Here is a 13717-nt window from a genome sequence, read left to right as displayed (position 1 = left end):
CAACGAAGCAGAAGTCTTCTGGACCGCTGATTTTACCGAACCTAACCACTCCGATACCCACCATGATCACCATCGCCGCTTGAATTTCGGGCAATCGATGGAATCCGAAATCCTCTCCGTGCTACCCCAAGCCGATCAATTGCGCTACCAGACCCTCCGTGAGGGACCAGTCCTGTGCCGCAAGCCTTTAACATCATCCACGTCTTCGTCGTCAACGAAAGCGATTCCATCGATCCCGGGACCGTCGGAGAGGGAGTACTCGCAGTCGTTGCTGGGCAGGAACTTGCACCACCATCAGTCTGCGCCGATGAAGGTGCCGGTGCTTTCGAATGCCATGGCGAAGAGGAGTAACGTACTGCTTCTCAAAGACCAAAACTGAAGACCGATTTTAGAAGACCAAAACTGAAGAAAACATAGCACAGGAACGACGGCGCAAATCTCTATAAAATCCGAGAAATCCTTAGGACCGGTCGGCGTCGGGCTGAGATACTTTCGTCGGCGATGGGCTGCGATTTTGGCCGTCCGTCGGCGTCGGGCTGAGACAAATGGAAGAAGGGAGAAAACCCATGGCTCGCGATCGTGGGATGATGGTGCCGGAAGGGAGAAAACACCGAGGAAGTGGATGATGGTGCCGGTCCGGAAGAAGTGGTCGGAGGAAGTGGACGATGGTGCCGGAAGGGAGAAAACGCCGAGAAAGTGGTCGGAGGAAGTGGATGATGGTGCCGGAAGGGAGAAAATGCCGAGCAAACGTTCTGATTCCCTGCTTCACGGTCTACTAACCTTTTAGTCCTTTTTCCTACGTGGCATAAGATGATTGGCGGGCTGTTTTTGTGTGATTAACAGCCCGACCGGTCTGAAGCGTTTCTGTAGATTTCTAATCTTTTGGTTGAATAGTAAAATCTGAAAGTATTTGGGATTAATTTTGCATGTGCATAATGCAGTTAGACAAACAAACTTGTTTTAGACTTTATTATATTTTAAAGGCAAATTCGCTTGTAACTCATATGCATATCGATATTAATGAGAGCGAATATTATCTTAAGGAAAGCGATATTGTAACGCGTCTTAAAACAAACTTTTCTCTCATTATTTTATTGTTTTGTATACCTTTTGCACCAGCATTATAGCAACGAGAAAATCAATAAGTTTTGAATGTCAAATGCATCTTGTAAAAGCTGTGACAGAGGGAGGAGTATAGAGGGCTGGTGTGAGTGTCGCGTGCACATTTTGTTGATATATATATATATATATAGAGAGAGAGAGAGAGAGAGAGAGAGAGAGAGAGAGAGAGAGAGAGAGAGGTATTAATGGAAGTTTCAGAACTATCAATGAAACCAACAACCACCGACACTAACAATAACAATGATTGCAATGTCCAAAGTGGCTTATAGAAAGTCCACTAACCAAAATCCCCTTTTAGACCTGTTCAAGACGACACCAAGCTTGTCCTCCAAGATCCAATACTCCAAAGGATTAGAGGACATACCAAGAAATTGTTCACAAAATCTAAAATACTTGGTTCTTCCTAAGGATTAAAGAATGTACCAAGAAACTGAAAAATCTAATGTACATTGCTCATCTTGGAGCTCGAGGCACTTGGACTCCATCCAATCCAAGAAGCTGACGATGTAATTTGGATCGGCGATTGACCTCATGAGCATGTACTTCCAGATTCAACAGGAGCATTCTCTTAAAGCTGAGTCCTTTTGAGTATTGGCTTGGGATTATTTCGTTTGGGTATAGAAGATGTTAGCCATTTTTTTTACAAGTTGGGAGTCAGATCTCATGCAGTGTCAACTTTCCAATTGGTTTGTTGGCTCAATTAAGCACCACGAGTTTTTAGTTAAGGGGAGCCAGAAAATATTATTATATAAGAGATTGTTTAATTTGAGAGACTGCAAATTCATGTAAAATCTTTATAGGAGAGCAAGGATCTCTTGAATACCCTATCATAGTCGGTTAATAGAGTATTGACACACATTAAAACTACATATGATAATCAATTTTTTCCAATATTTTAATTGATGAAAAGCCTAGTAGTTAGCTCAATGAATATTATAAGAACCCAATTTATGCACATTGACTATTTCATTTTCCTATCAATCAGACTCTAATTCTGCATATGGTCCTAAAAAGTCTTAGACCTGAATGAGCTTCAAGCAAATCTAGGCATAATGTGTTGGTTTGGAGAAGCTCTAATTAATATTGAATTGTCACAGGTTTGAACCAAATGAAGAAAGCAATTTTGATAGATCTTGGTGGATTTCAAGGCTTCTAGGTGTGGGCAAGCTGTTTCATTATTCACATCTAATAGAGTTCACCAAATCTCCGTTTGGATATTAAAAATATCTCAAATGATCTGTGAATAATAGTGAAAGAGTTTGTAAATAATAGTAAATAGTTTGTCAATTGTAGTGAAGTAGTATGGGAGCATCTGATAACAATTGTGTTCCCAAATAGATCCTTAGAAGATGCCCTCCAACATGTCCCCATAGGTTGATGTGGTTGAATTAAGAGTCAATGAATCTAAAAGTTGTTGTGTCGTAATGGGATGCATAGTAGTTGCCAACCTCTGTGATCCTCAAAAGTTTGGGGTGCAAAGAAAAAGGAGTTGCAACTGACTGAGAATCTCTATTCCAGTGAAAGCAAACTACAATGCTCAAGTTACACCACATACAAAATGAGAAATTTACTATTTACATAATGGAAGGCATGGAATTAGTGAGTGCTATTACTAGTAAATTATGGTTTTAATTGGCTTTTGTTTAGATTCTCTTGTTTGTCTTTTATTCTTTTTGTTTATTGTTTATTATTGTTTGAAGGCTTTTGCAAAATACTTGCAAGATGAAAAATATAAATGTGGGTGATGTAATCATGATTGGAAAGAGAGGTTGTAGCCAGGTTAGTATGATTACCATGTATCATCAAAAATGCTATTTCCTTGGATCTGTTTTGATTTTTTAAACAACTTAAGTCTGGGTTTAAAGATCAGCAATGGATTTTTCTGCCTCTTAGTTTTTTTATATCTATTATTCTTTTTTTTCTTTTTTTCCTACTTTTGAACGATGGAGATTGGTAAACGTTATCAAAGTAATTTAATGGATTCATTGAAGTGGGGATGAGAAGATATAAATTTGTATTGTTATCATCCCTTTCTATATGTATATATTAATTTTCTAACTATTTGTGTAAGATCATATCTATTAGTCCAAATTTTGTGTGGTGGATGTATGGATGTTAACTTGATCCATGTGTATGGCTACTGAGTAAAATAAGTCTCATGAAAAATGTTCTTGCTTTATCAATGTAACGGTATCAATACTTAGATGGGTTGAGAAGGAAGCAAAATGGGACAGATCTTATAGCCATTAGTTTCTATATAGATTTTCAAGACAGCCCTTTTATTGCATTCCTTCAAAAAAAAAAAAATATCCGCAGAGGGTAAACGCCAAGTTCCATGTTCAATGAAATGTCGATTCATTTTATTTTCTCAAGCCAGCACAAGAACCAACCAATATGATCATGAGATGTCTTGAGGTTGTTGTATCTTCAAGTGTCGTTTTGAAGTCTATTGTGTGCATGCTAGAAGCTGGTGATTACTGGGTACATTTAATACATAGATATTGTGAGCTGCCCTCTGATTATGCATTGGTTGTAATCCAAGGATTGGAAGCTCTTTATAGCCAAGTGAGCTAGGCAGGTTGGCTGTGGTGAGAAATATTTCCCGATTATATCTGTTGTGGGAGTTTTCACAACATCAGTATAGTAGGAAGACCAAACAACACCTTATAGTCAAGGTACAATGCTTTGTTCTTTTTTATTATTTACATCTGAGAGAGTTCACTAAGAAAATGCCCTCCAACATGTCCCTGTAGGTTAAGTTGGCTGAATTGAGATTCGATGAATCTAAAAGTTATTGCAGAGGAATGGGATGCATAGTAACTGCTAACCTCTATGATCCTCAATGAAGGTAAATTAGTGAGAAAAGTAGGGGTTGCAAAGAAAGAGGAATTTCAGCTGTTTGAGAATCTCTGTTCTGGTGAAAACAAACTGTAGTGCTCAAGTGACACCACTTAATGAGTAAATGAGTAATTTACTATTAACATTGTGGAAGACAAAGAATTAATGAGTGCTATTACTTGTGAAATATGGTTTTAAATGGTTTCTGTCTAGATTCGCTTATTTATTCTTATTATTTTTTTATTATTAATTACCCTCTACCCAAATTCTAGAATTTGGGTAGAGGAAACTGCAGTCACATATATCGGTTTAGAAGATGATTGGAAAGTAAGATGAGATGAGAATTTTGTGAATAGTAGTAAGATCTTAGGACAACAAATTGCCTAGACTAATTGTGGGTGAGTGACTACTTAGACGGACGCATCGTGGGATGACCCCTTTATTGGTGAGAAACTCAATACCATGATTACCATCATACAAAACTAGTCAGAGTTTGACGTGGAGGTGAGTTCATGATTACTATTTGTCATATTAAGATTTTATTTCTTTTTCTTTTTCACTTTGCCGTCACAATAGTACAGTACCTAATTCTATAGTGCATTATTATAGATACCTATTATAAGAAAAAGAAAAAGATAGTGCATTGATCAATAAAACTTCATTGAGAAAAAATAGAAATCACTATCGAGTCATCGATTCAAATACATGGAGTATGGACTGTCAAGACTCAAGACTGATGCAGGGAATTGTGCCATTGTGGCTATTTCATTTTAATATTTTGATGCTGTAAATTTAAATTTATTGTGATTTGTAGTTTTAAATTTAATTTTATCATTTGTGATTTGTAGTTTGATTTAGTCATTGTATTAAAATTTTAGTTTTGTAACTTATTTTTTACAGTATTTTAGATTTTTTGAATTATTTTTTTACATTATTATTTTTAGTTTTTTAAATAGGGGTGGGCCAATCTAAATTTCAGATTGGGCCGTTGGGCCAGGCCCAATATGAATAGGGCAACTGAGCCTAATTGTGGGCAAGCCCATTATTAACGTTTTTATAAGCAGTTGGAAGCCAGCTAGAAATTACCTGCAACAAATTAACAACGACTTCCATGCAAGTCCATTATTTTATATATAATATTATAGCTCTTTTCCAAAAGGCAATACTCATAATCACGATATTCATTCTTAAATTTTTTATTTTATTTTATTATAAATATGGCGTGATTAGCGGTTAGAAGACTTCCAAGTCTATTTGCAGAATTTGCATGAATAACAACGATGACTACAATAATGCAGACTTTTGATGGCCTGACAATTGCCTGGATAGATCTTGATGTTGCATGATCTACTTGGAACTTTCCAGCTCAGGTCTCTTCAGTAGTACTGTTCTTCTCAGCTCTTGTAGGACTAAAGATGTAGGGCAGTAAAATGATCATTAAATTCAGACGTAGTGGTCAAAAAGTTACTAAAGTGGAGCTGCGCATGCTGAACCTTCCCCCTAATAAAATATGTAATCTTGAAATTATTAAGTACGTACCGCGCTTCTTGTGCGCAGCTCTGCTTCCTTCCACTTTCTGATCAATGCGGCATTCCATAACCTGGAGGTCCCATTTTAGCTGGAAGACCCGTTTGGTATTTAAATCTAATATAAAAAAACTCTGTTGACCCAATAAAATTAAAGTTTCATCCTTCAATGCCCTTTCCTATCTTACACAAACTCGAAGTTTCAGTTTTTTTATTTATTTATTTTAATTACCGTTAGCAGAAGCCGCGACGGGATTTTAGGGACTGTTGATCCTAGAAGAACTGCCTTGAAATGATTTATCTTTAAATTTTGAATTACTTGTACGATACCCTTTAATAAATTTAAAGGAGAATTGACATAACATTTCCATGTCATTCAAAGAAATTATTTCTTTTACGCTTTTGATTTTAATCTCTTTCTAAATCATGACTAAGAAATTAAGGAGAATTATGAATGCGCGACTTGGGATTAGACTTGGATAAATATAGACGTTGAAGATATTCACACTCAGTTTTTATGTTAAAAATCTAATTTAACAGTATTAGTTGTGCACATGGTATGGCGTGATTATCTCTATCCCCTTGAAGGCGGAAAGGCGATCCTGACAAGACCAATTGTTTTTTTTTTAATTTTTTTATTATTTTTAAATTTTTTAAATATATTTAAAAAAATTATAATATTATTAAAAATTATTCTCTTAATTACTAATTAAAAAATAATTTTTTTAAAAAATTATCGAAATCCATCCTCGAATATAGATCCTTGATCAGTAGGATTAACTTTTCTCAGAACACTGGCATTGGATTAGCTAAAGGCCAATGCTTTTCATATTTTAAAGAATATTGATGAAATTAAATCCACATTAAATTAACTAAACACTTTTTATATGAACTATTAGCTACAGTAAATCTATCCCACATTCCATATATATATGAAAACAACTATAACTTCTTCAAATTAGTATTTTATTATTTCTTGTCTCACATTCATCCCACATTTCATATTATTATATTATACATATGGAATTTTTATAGATGGTACATATTAGATTTTTATTTATATAATATGAGATTTTACTATCTATGTACGTATGAGATTATTATATTATAGATTGTTAGATTGTGAAAATAAAAATGAATATAATTGTTAGAGATTATTGAATATTATGAAAATAAAATAAAAAAATATTAAAAAAATTAATTAAAGAAATATAAATAATAAAAAATAATAATATTTTATTATTATAAAAAATGTAATAATTAATTTAATATAAATTTTAAATATTGAATGATTAATTAAAAATTAAAAAATTACATATTTTTAAAATTTTAAAAATTAAAATAACCAAACTAATCCCAATGCTGTCATATTCTTTACAGATAAGAATATCTTCATTATTCGGTCAAAAAGTTCTAAAGTGGGTGGAACCCAAGGCACCCTGGAAATATGCTGTCTACGCTGACCAAGAGAAAAGACTCTGCTGCTAATTTGTACGAATGACTTCATTATTAATAAAGTTAATATATCCAGACTTAATTTGCGGTTGCATTGGACAATATTCTTAGATTTCAATTGGTCAAAGAGGAAAAGAAAAAGAAATTTTTCCTTTAAATTCTAATCCTAACGCAATTATGACCTAAGCGTAATTTCAATACATGAACTCTTGTAATTGAGCGCTAAATCTAACTAAACTTTGTCTATTCTTTCCTATTGGTATTACTTTTCCACAAAATTATAACTCTTATAATATAGCATAAAACAAAATTATACCAAAACCAAAAATTGAAACAAAATATATATTTGATTTGTGGTACTCTTGAAATAAGTAGTTTAATAGAATGTTATTACATAATCTCAGAGTATGCATACTGGTCTTATCATCTTATTATAATAAAGAGTATTATTAGATATAGTTATGAAATATATAAATATTGTACAATCCTTTTAAGAAAGAGTAAAATCTACTTTTAAAATATTAGTTAGTATTTTTTTTATATAAATTCTGTATTTATTTAATTTTTAAAAAAAATTATGTAAAATTTTTCACGTATCCAAAAAATACATGATAATATTTTAAATAGACAAGAGACTTAATTTTTTTTTTTTTTTAAACATTGATTTAGAAAGTGTAGTTTTTTCTCCCTAAAGACATGGGGAGGTCCACAATGTCGGTAAGAAAAGTTGGTTCTAGCATGATATTTCACTGCCTAAACGCAAGTCAAAAATATTAAAAGTGAAGCAGAAGCGAAGTTGCGTAGAACCTTAGTGTGCTAATTCATTGGCCTACGCGTTTTAAATTTCTTGGTTTTTGTATGCATTATTAATGATGATGACTACGAAAGGACAAAGACCAATTAACGTCGACTTATGAGTAGACCTCGTACTGATATGTTGACGAATGATGTTTCAATTCCCATCGCTAATTTTAAGCAAGCAATATCGATAGAAGGACAAAATAATCTGATCTTGCTTTACGAGGTAAAGTTTTTGTATTCTTAATTAAATGTACATCTAAAATTTGAGTACTTGATCATCTTCTCTATCATGTGCAACACTAATTTGGTTGTCAGAAAAATTAGAAAAAAAATAAAATCAATTAGCTACTAATTTGTGATCACTATATAAAATGAATTTCTTCGATCATTCCTCTAGAAAATGTAGCCAAGTCAATCAACAGTTTTATTAAATTAATTTATATTTTTAGCATCATCCTATTAAATATTAAGGACAAGACGAGAGAATGATGAGTCATTACCAAATCTATTTTCTCATCATTTCATAATGAGTCATTAGATGATAGGTTTATAAGTAAAATATAAAAAATAATTTCCAATCATTTAATGCTACATCATGAGATGATAAGAAAATGATGAGAATTGAGATGATGAGTAGTATTACTCTAAAAAAATACCATATTATTTAAAACGTAGGTTTAAAAAATGGCTAGAGGGAAGTTTTCTCTCCCTATAGAAGGATCGGCTCGGATATAAAAAATATTTCATCTCATCTCATTTTATCATTATAATTTTTTCACATTCTTGCACAAAATATAATAAAAAATTTAACTTTTTCAAATCTTAAAATAATAATAATGTTGAACCAAAGGTTTCAAGTTTTATATAATTATATATCTACATATAGATTTTGATAATAATAAATGAATTCAACTATAAATGAGTCTCAATCTCAAGTTGTCTACACAATGGAGTCAAATACAAACCTCAAGTTGTCTACATAATGGAGCCAATTCCACCACAACATATAGTAGTTTTTGCGGCGATTTTAATCGTTGCAAAAACATCAAATTGCACCTCAAATGGATTTTAGTGTCCAAGCACTTTCGCCGCTAGATGGTCGGTACTACTCCATCTCAAAAGGATTTTTAACGGTAATACGAAAAAGTGTCACTAAAAATCAAGTATGAGCAAGAAATAGAACAAGCTCATAAACAAAGCTTTTAAAGTAATTTTGTACATCTCTTGAACAATTTGAAACTGGATTAAAACTCAAAATTAATCTTTTCTCATAAAATATCAAATTGCATTTTTTACATGTGCACGACATTATTAAAATTAAAGTTTGAATTTTGAAAATTTGAAAGATGATTGATTGTAATCTCTCACGTGTATGATAACTTGGAAAATTTTCAATTGATGCTCTTTTTAACATATGCAAAAGGTATATGATTTTGTTTGAAAATTTTTAAAAGCAAATAATGTTTCTTTTGTCATATGTGAAAAGTAAAAGGTTAGGTTTGAAAATTTTGAAAAATGATTTATGTTCTTTTTTACATATATAAAAGGTAGATGATTTTGTTTGAAAATTTTAAAAATTGAATGATTTTTTCTTTGATAATTACAAAAACGATGAACTTTTATTCGAAAATTTTGAAAAGTGAGTGGTGTTCCTTTTTTATATGTGCTTCCATTGAGATGTGTTTGAATATAAATATGTTAAGATATGTGTTTTAATGTATGAAATATGTTAAAATGAGTTTAAGTTTTTTTATAGAAGTTGAAAAAGTATTAAATTCTATCAATGATTAGTTTGAGAATGATTGATGTGAGTTTATGTTCTAAACATAAGATGATTAGAAGGTGGTTGTGGTTTTTAAATGCATACGTTGGTTACGCTAACCAAGAGAAAAGACTCCCCTGCTAATTTATATGAATGACTTCATTATTAATAAGGTTAATCGAATAAATATATCCCGACTTAATTTGTGGTCATATTGGGCAAAATTCTTGGATTTCAATTGGTCAAAGACGAAAAAGAAGTTTTTCCTTTAGGTCCTAATCCTAATGCAATCATGCCCTAACCCTAATTTCAATACATGAACTCTTATAATTGAGCGCACTAAACTTTGTCTATTGTTTTCTATTGATATTGCTTTTCCACAAAATTATAACTCTTGTAATATAGCATAAAACAAAAATTTATCAAAAACCAAAAATTGAAACAAAATAGATATTTTGTGGTAATCTTGAAATAAGTAGTTTAATAGAATATTGTTATATAATCTAGTATGCATAATGTGGTCTTACCATCTTATCATAAAGAGTAACGTTAGCCAAGAGACCAATTGATGGCATATGACCACCAGGTTCTTTAAATGAAAAATCTGGAGTCGAAACCTTCCACCCCTATATAAAAATTAAATAGATAAATAAAAAGTAACGTTAGATACAATCGTGAAGTATGTAAGTGGCATACAGTCCTTTTAAAAATAATGAGATCTATTTTTAAAATATTAATTAGTATCTTTTAGTTTTTTTTATGTAAATTTCGTATTTATTTAATTTCAAAAAAAAATATGTAAAATTTTCGATGTACGCGAAAGATATGTGATAATATTTTAAATATACAAGAGACTTAATTTAAAATGCAAGTTTTTTTTTTTTTTTTAAATGTTGGTTTAGAAAGTGTCGGCAGGGAAGTTTTCTCTCCCTAAAGACAGCAATTCCACAATGTCGGTAAGAAAAATTGGTTCCAATTTGATATCACTTACTATCCAAATGCAAACCAAGTCAAGTATCATTAAGATTGTGTTTAGGTACTGAGAGTTATACTCTCAATACTTCTCATTACTATTCATTATTTTATTATTACTTTTTACCTACATAATTTTATTATTATTTATTATTTATTTTTTATTACTATTTATAATTCTTCTCAATACTTCTCAACACCCAAGTCAAGGAGAAGTGAATGCTGCGTATAACTTTGCCAATTCATTGGCCGTAGGCGTTTTAAAGTTCTTTCTTTCTTTTACCCGTTTGATTTTAATCTTCCATAGTGTGCCAATTCATTGACAGCTAAGAAATTAAGGCTAACGATGAACATGAGACTTGTGATTAGAATTGGATAAATATGGACGTTGATCACACAGTTTTTACGTTGAAAATCTACTTTAAAAGTTCTTCTTGCACTATTGACATAATCCATACTTTGAGTTGGATTTGAAAAAAGTGTCCATGATCATTTGTGTTTACGTTGGGTATTGAATTAGTTTTTATTTTTATTTTTATTATTTATTATCTTTTACATATTTAACATTATTATTTATTATTTTATTATTACTTTTTATTTATTTTATATTATTATTTATTATCATTCTCAACACTTTTCCCTAACTAAATACAACTTTAATAACAAAGTTTGACAAAATTCTAAAGTAGGTGGAAACCACCTGGAAATTATGTACATATATACGCGCTTGTAATCAATGCATACTTGAGTAGTTGAGTTGGGTTTGAAAAAAGTGTCCATGATTATTTGTGTCAGTCAAAATGTTCTAAAGGGGGTGGAAACCACCTGGAAATTACGTACATATATACGCGCTTGTAATCAATGCAGACTTGAGTTGGGTTTGAAAATAGTGTCCATTATTTGTGTTAGTCAAAAAGTTCTCAAGTGGGTGGAAACCACCAGGAAATTACGTAGATAACAGGAAGTTAATGCTAGCTTCTATGTATACAAACAGATCACCTCATAATCTCCAGTGTTCTTCTCATTGTCTAATCCCGCAAATTACCAATATTCCCACCTTTCACAATTAAGCCTCTAAATCTCTCGCATTGCATTCATGGCCACTCAAAGAGCCTCTTCATCTACTAATTCCGAATATACTAGGAAAAGAAAAGGAGGCAAGTCATCTTGTTCGTAAGAAGATGAAAAAATCATAGCCTCTTCCTCCCCTTTTTCCTCGACACCTCGATCAAAATATGATGTTTTCCTTAGTTTCTGTGGCAAAGACACTCGCAGAGTTTTACGTATCATCTCTATTTTGATTTTAAATGGAAATGTATTCTCGTCTTTAGGGATGACGAATCACTGGAGCGAGGAAAATGCATTTCTCAAGAGCTTCCGCAAGCAATTCAAGAACTCCTATACGCCATAGTCATTTTTTCAGCAAATTATGCTTCTTCCAAACAATAAAAAAAATAGAAAATTAAAAATAAATTTTAAAAAATAGAATATTAAAAATGTGTTGTACATGTGAAGAATTATTATCCAATTAAATTATAAGTTATAAAATTAAACATTAACCATGATATTAACCAAATTAAATCACAAACTCAGATTTATGCTTCTTAACCATTTTTTCATTTAAAACAATTAATAATATCAGTAAAGTAATTGAAATATATTGGTTCTAAATCTATAAAATACGCAATAATTCAGCTCAATTAGGCTTATAACTTATAACTTAAGTAATAAGTTCTATTATTAAAAAGTTATTTACTGTTTGGACACTATATATTTAAAACATTTTCAATCATGTTATATTTATTTGGAAATAAATTAAAAAAATACTTTATGGCGTAGAAATGACGATTATTTGAATTTTGAAAGGTTATGACTATATTTCTAAAAGTTTGAAAGTTGTAACTATCTTAAAGTTGAATGAGTATTTTAGTTTATTAGCAGCTTTTTTAAAATTCAAATTACATTTCACATTATCCAGAAAAACACTTTTTTAAAAAAAGTATTAAAATAATGTTTTTCTTCAAACGTAATTTCTAACTTATTTGAGATAAAAAGTATTTTGATTTGTAACATTCAAAAAATCTAATTTTTCTATTAATGAACTTTTAAACCTATTTAAATATTTTTTAAAATTCCTACGGCATTCCCAAACAAACCCCTTGTCATATGGAAATAAATCTAGCAGAGAAGTGGGAAGTACTCAGGAATTGCTACGTGTGTTAATTTATGAGTAAAGCTACTGTGCCGCTTGCAGCTTACCGTTACAAATGACTGTTAGTGTAAAAGTAGTATTTTTTTATTCAATTTTTTTATTATTTTTAAATATTTTTTAAAAATATAAAAATTACATTAATATATTAAAAATTACTTTCTTAATTATTAAATTTTACTAAGCAGTCAAATAGAACGATAACTATTGGACGGTATAGTAACTTTTTTCTTAATTTAGTAGGCTTTGCATAAGTAACGACGACTTAAAATAATAGAAAGACTTCTGAGTTGACCGCAAAGACTTGGAACTTTCCTCAGGTCGACCACTGGTACTCGATGGTAGCTTCTATATAGAACTCATGATCTCTTCACCGTTCTACTCATTGTATAGGCCCGCACATTATCAATATTACCGTCAACAATCCATAAAGTTTGTTTTCAATTCAATTAATTTCAACTTATCTAACTATTATAATCTTTTCAAATCTCATGATAAAATAAAATAAATAATTCATTTTTTTTAAATCTTAAAACAAAAATAATATTAAAAAAATATATTCTAACAATATATTTTAATTTTCATATCCATTTATCTCATTTACGAAAACAAACAAGGCTAAATCTCTAGGCGTGATTTTAATAGTGAGATAAGATGAGATTGGATGTTAGTGCATATAATGTATAAGTTAATATAACCTAATAAAATATTTATATAGGAGGTCAATGCAATACAATGTAGGACTCTTGTATTGCAGTCGCACACCGGCCCCTTCCCCCGCACCACCATGCAAGGGCGAGGTAGCGGAGTGTGGGCCCCACTGGCCACCCCTAACGCTCATTGCTGACTCACAAATTCTTACTATTTCATCAAAATAGTTTTTCCCTCATCGACAAGAAAGCAAATCAATATGCTCAATTGGCATATCGAAGCTGATGTGGCACTAGTATTTTAAAACTTTCTTAATTAAAATATTGATGTGGCATGCTAATGTGACGCCTCACCCAATTAAAAACAAACATGGAATTAGTA

This window comes from Carya illinoinensis, chromosome 14 (genome assembly GCF_018687715.1).
Source record: "Carya illinoinensis cultivar Pawnee chromosome 14, C.illinoinensisPawnee_v1, whole genome shotgun sequence".
Taxonomy (NCBI): domain Eukaryota; kingdom Viridiplantae; phylum Streptophyta; class Magnoliopsida; order Fagales; family Juglandaceae; genus Carya; species Carya illinoinensis.
The sequence above is the reverse complement of the archived record's forward strand: the minus strand, read 5'-3'. Positions refer to the sequence as shown.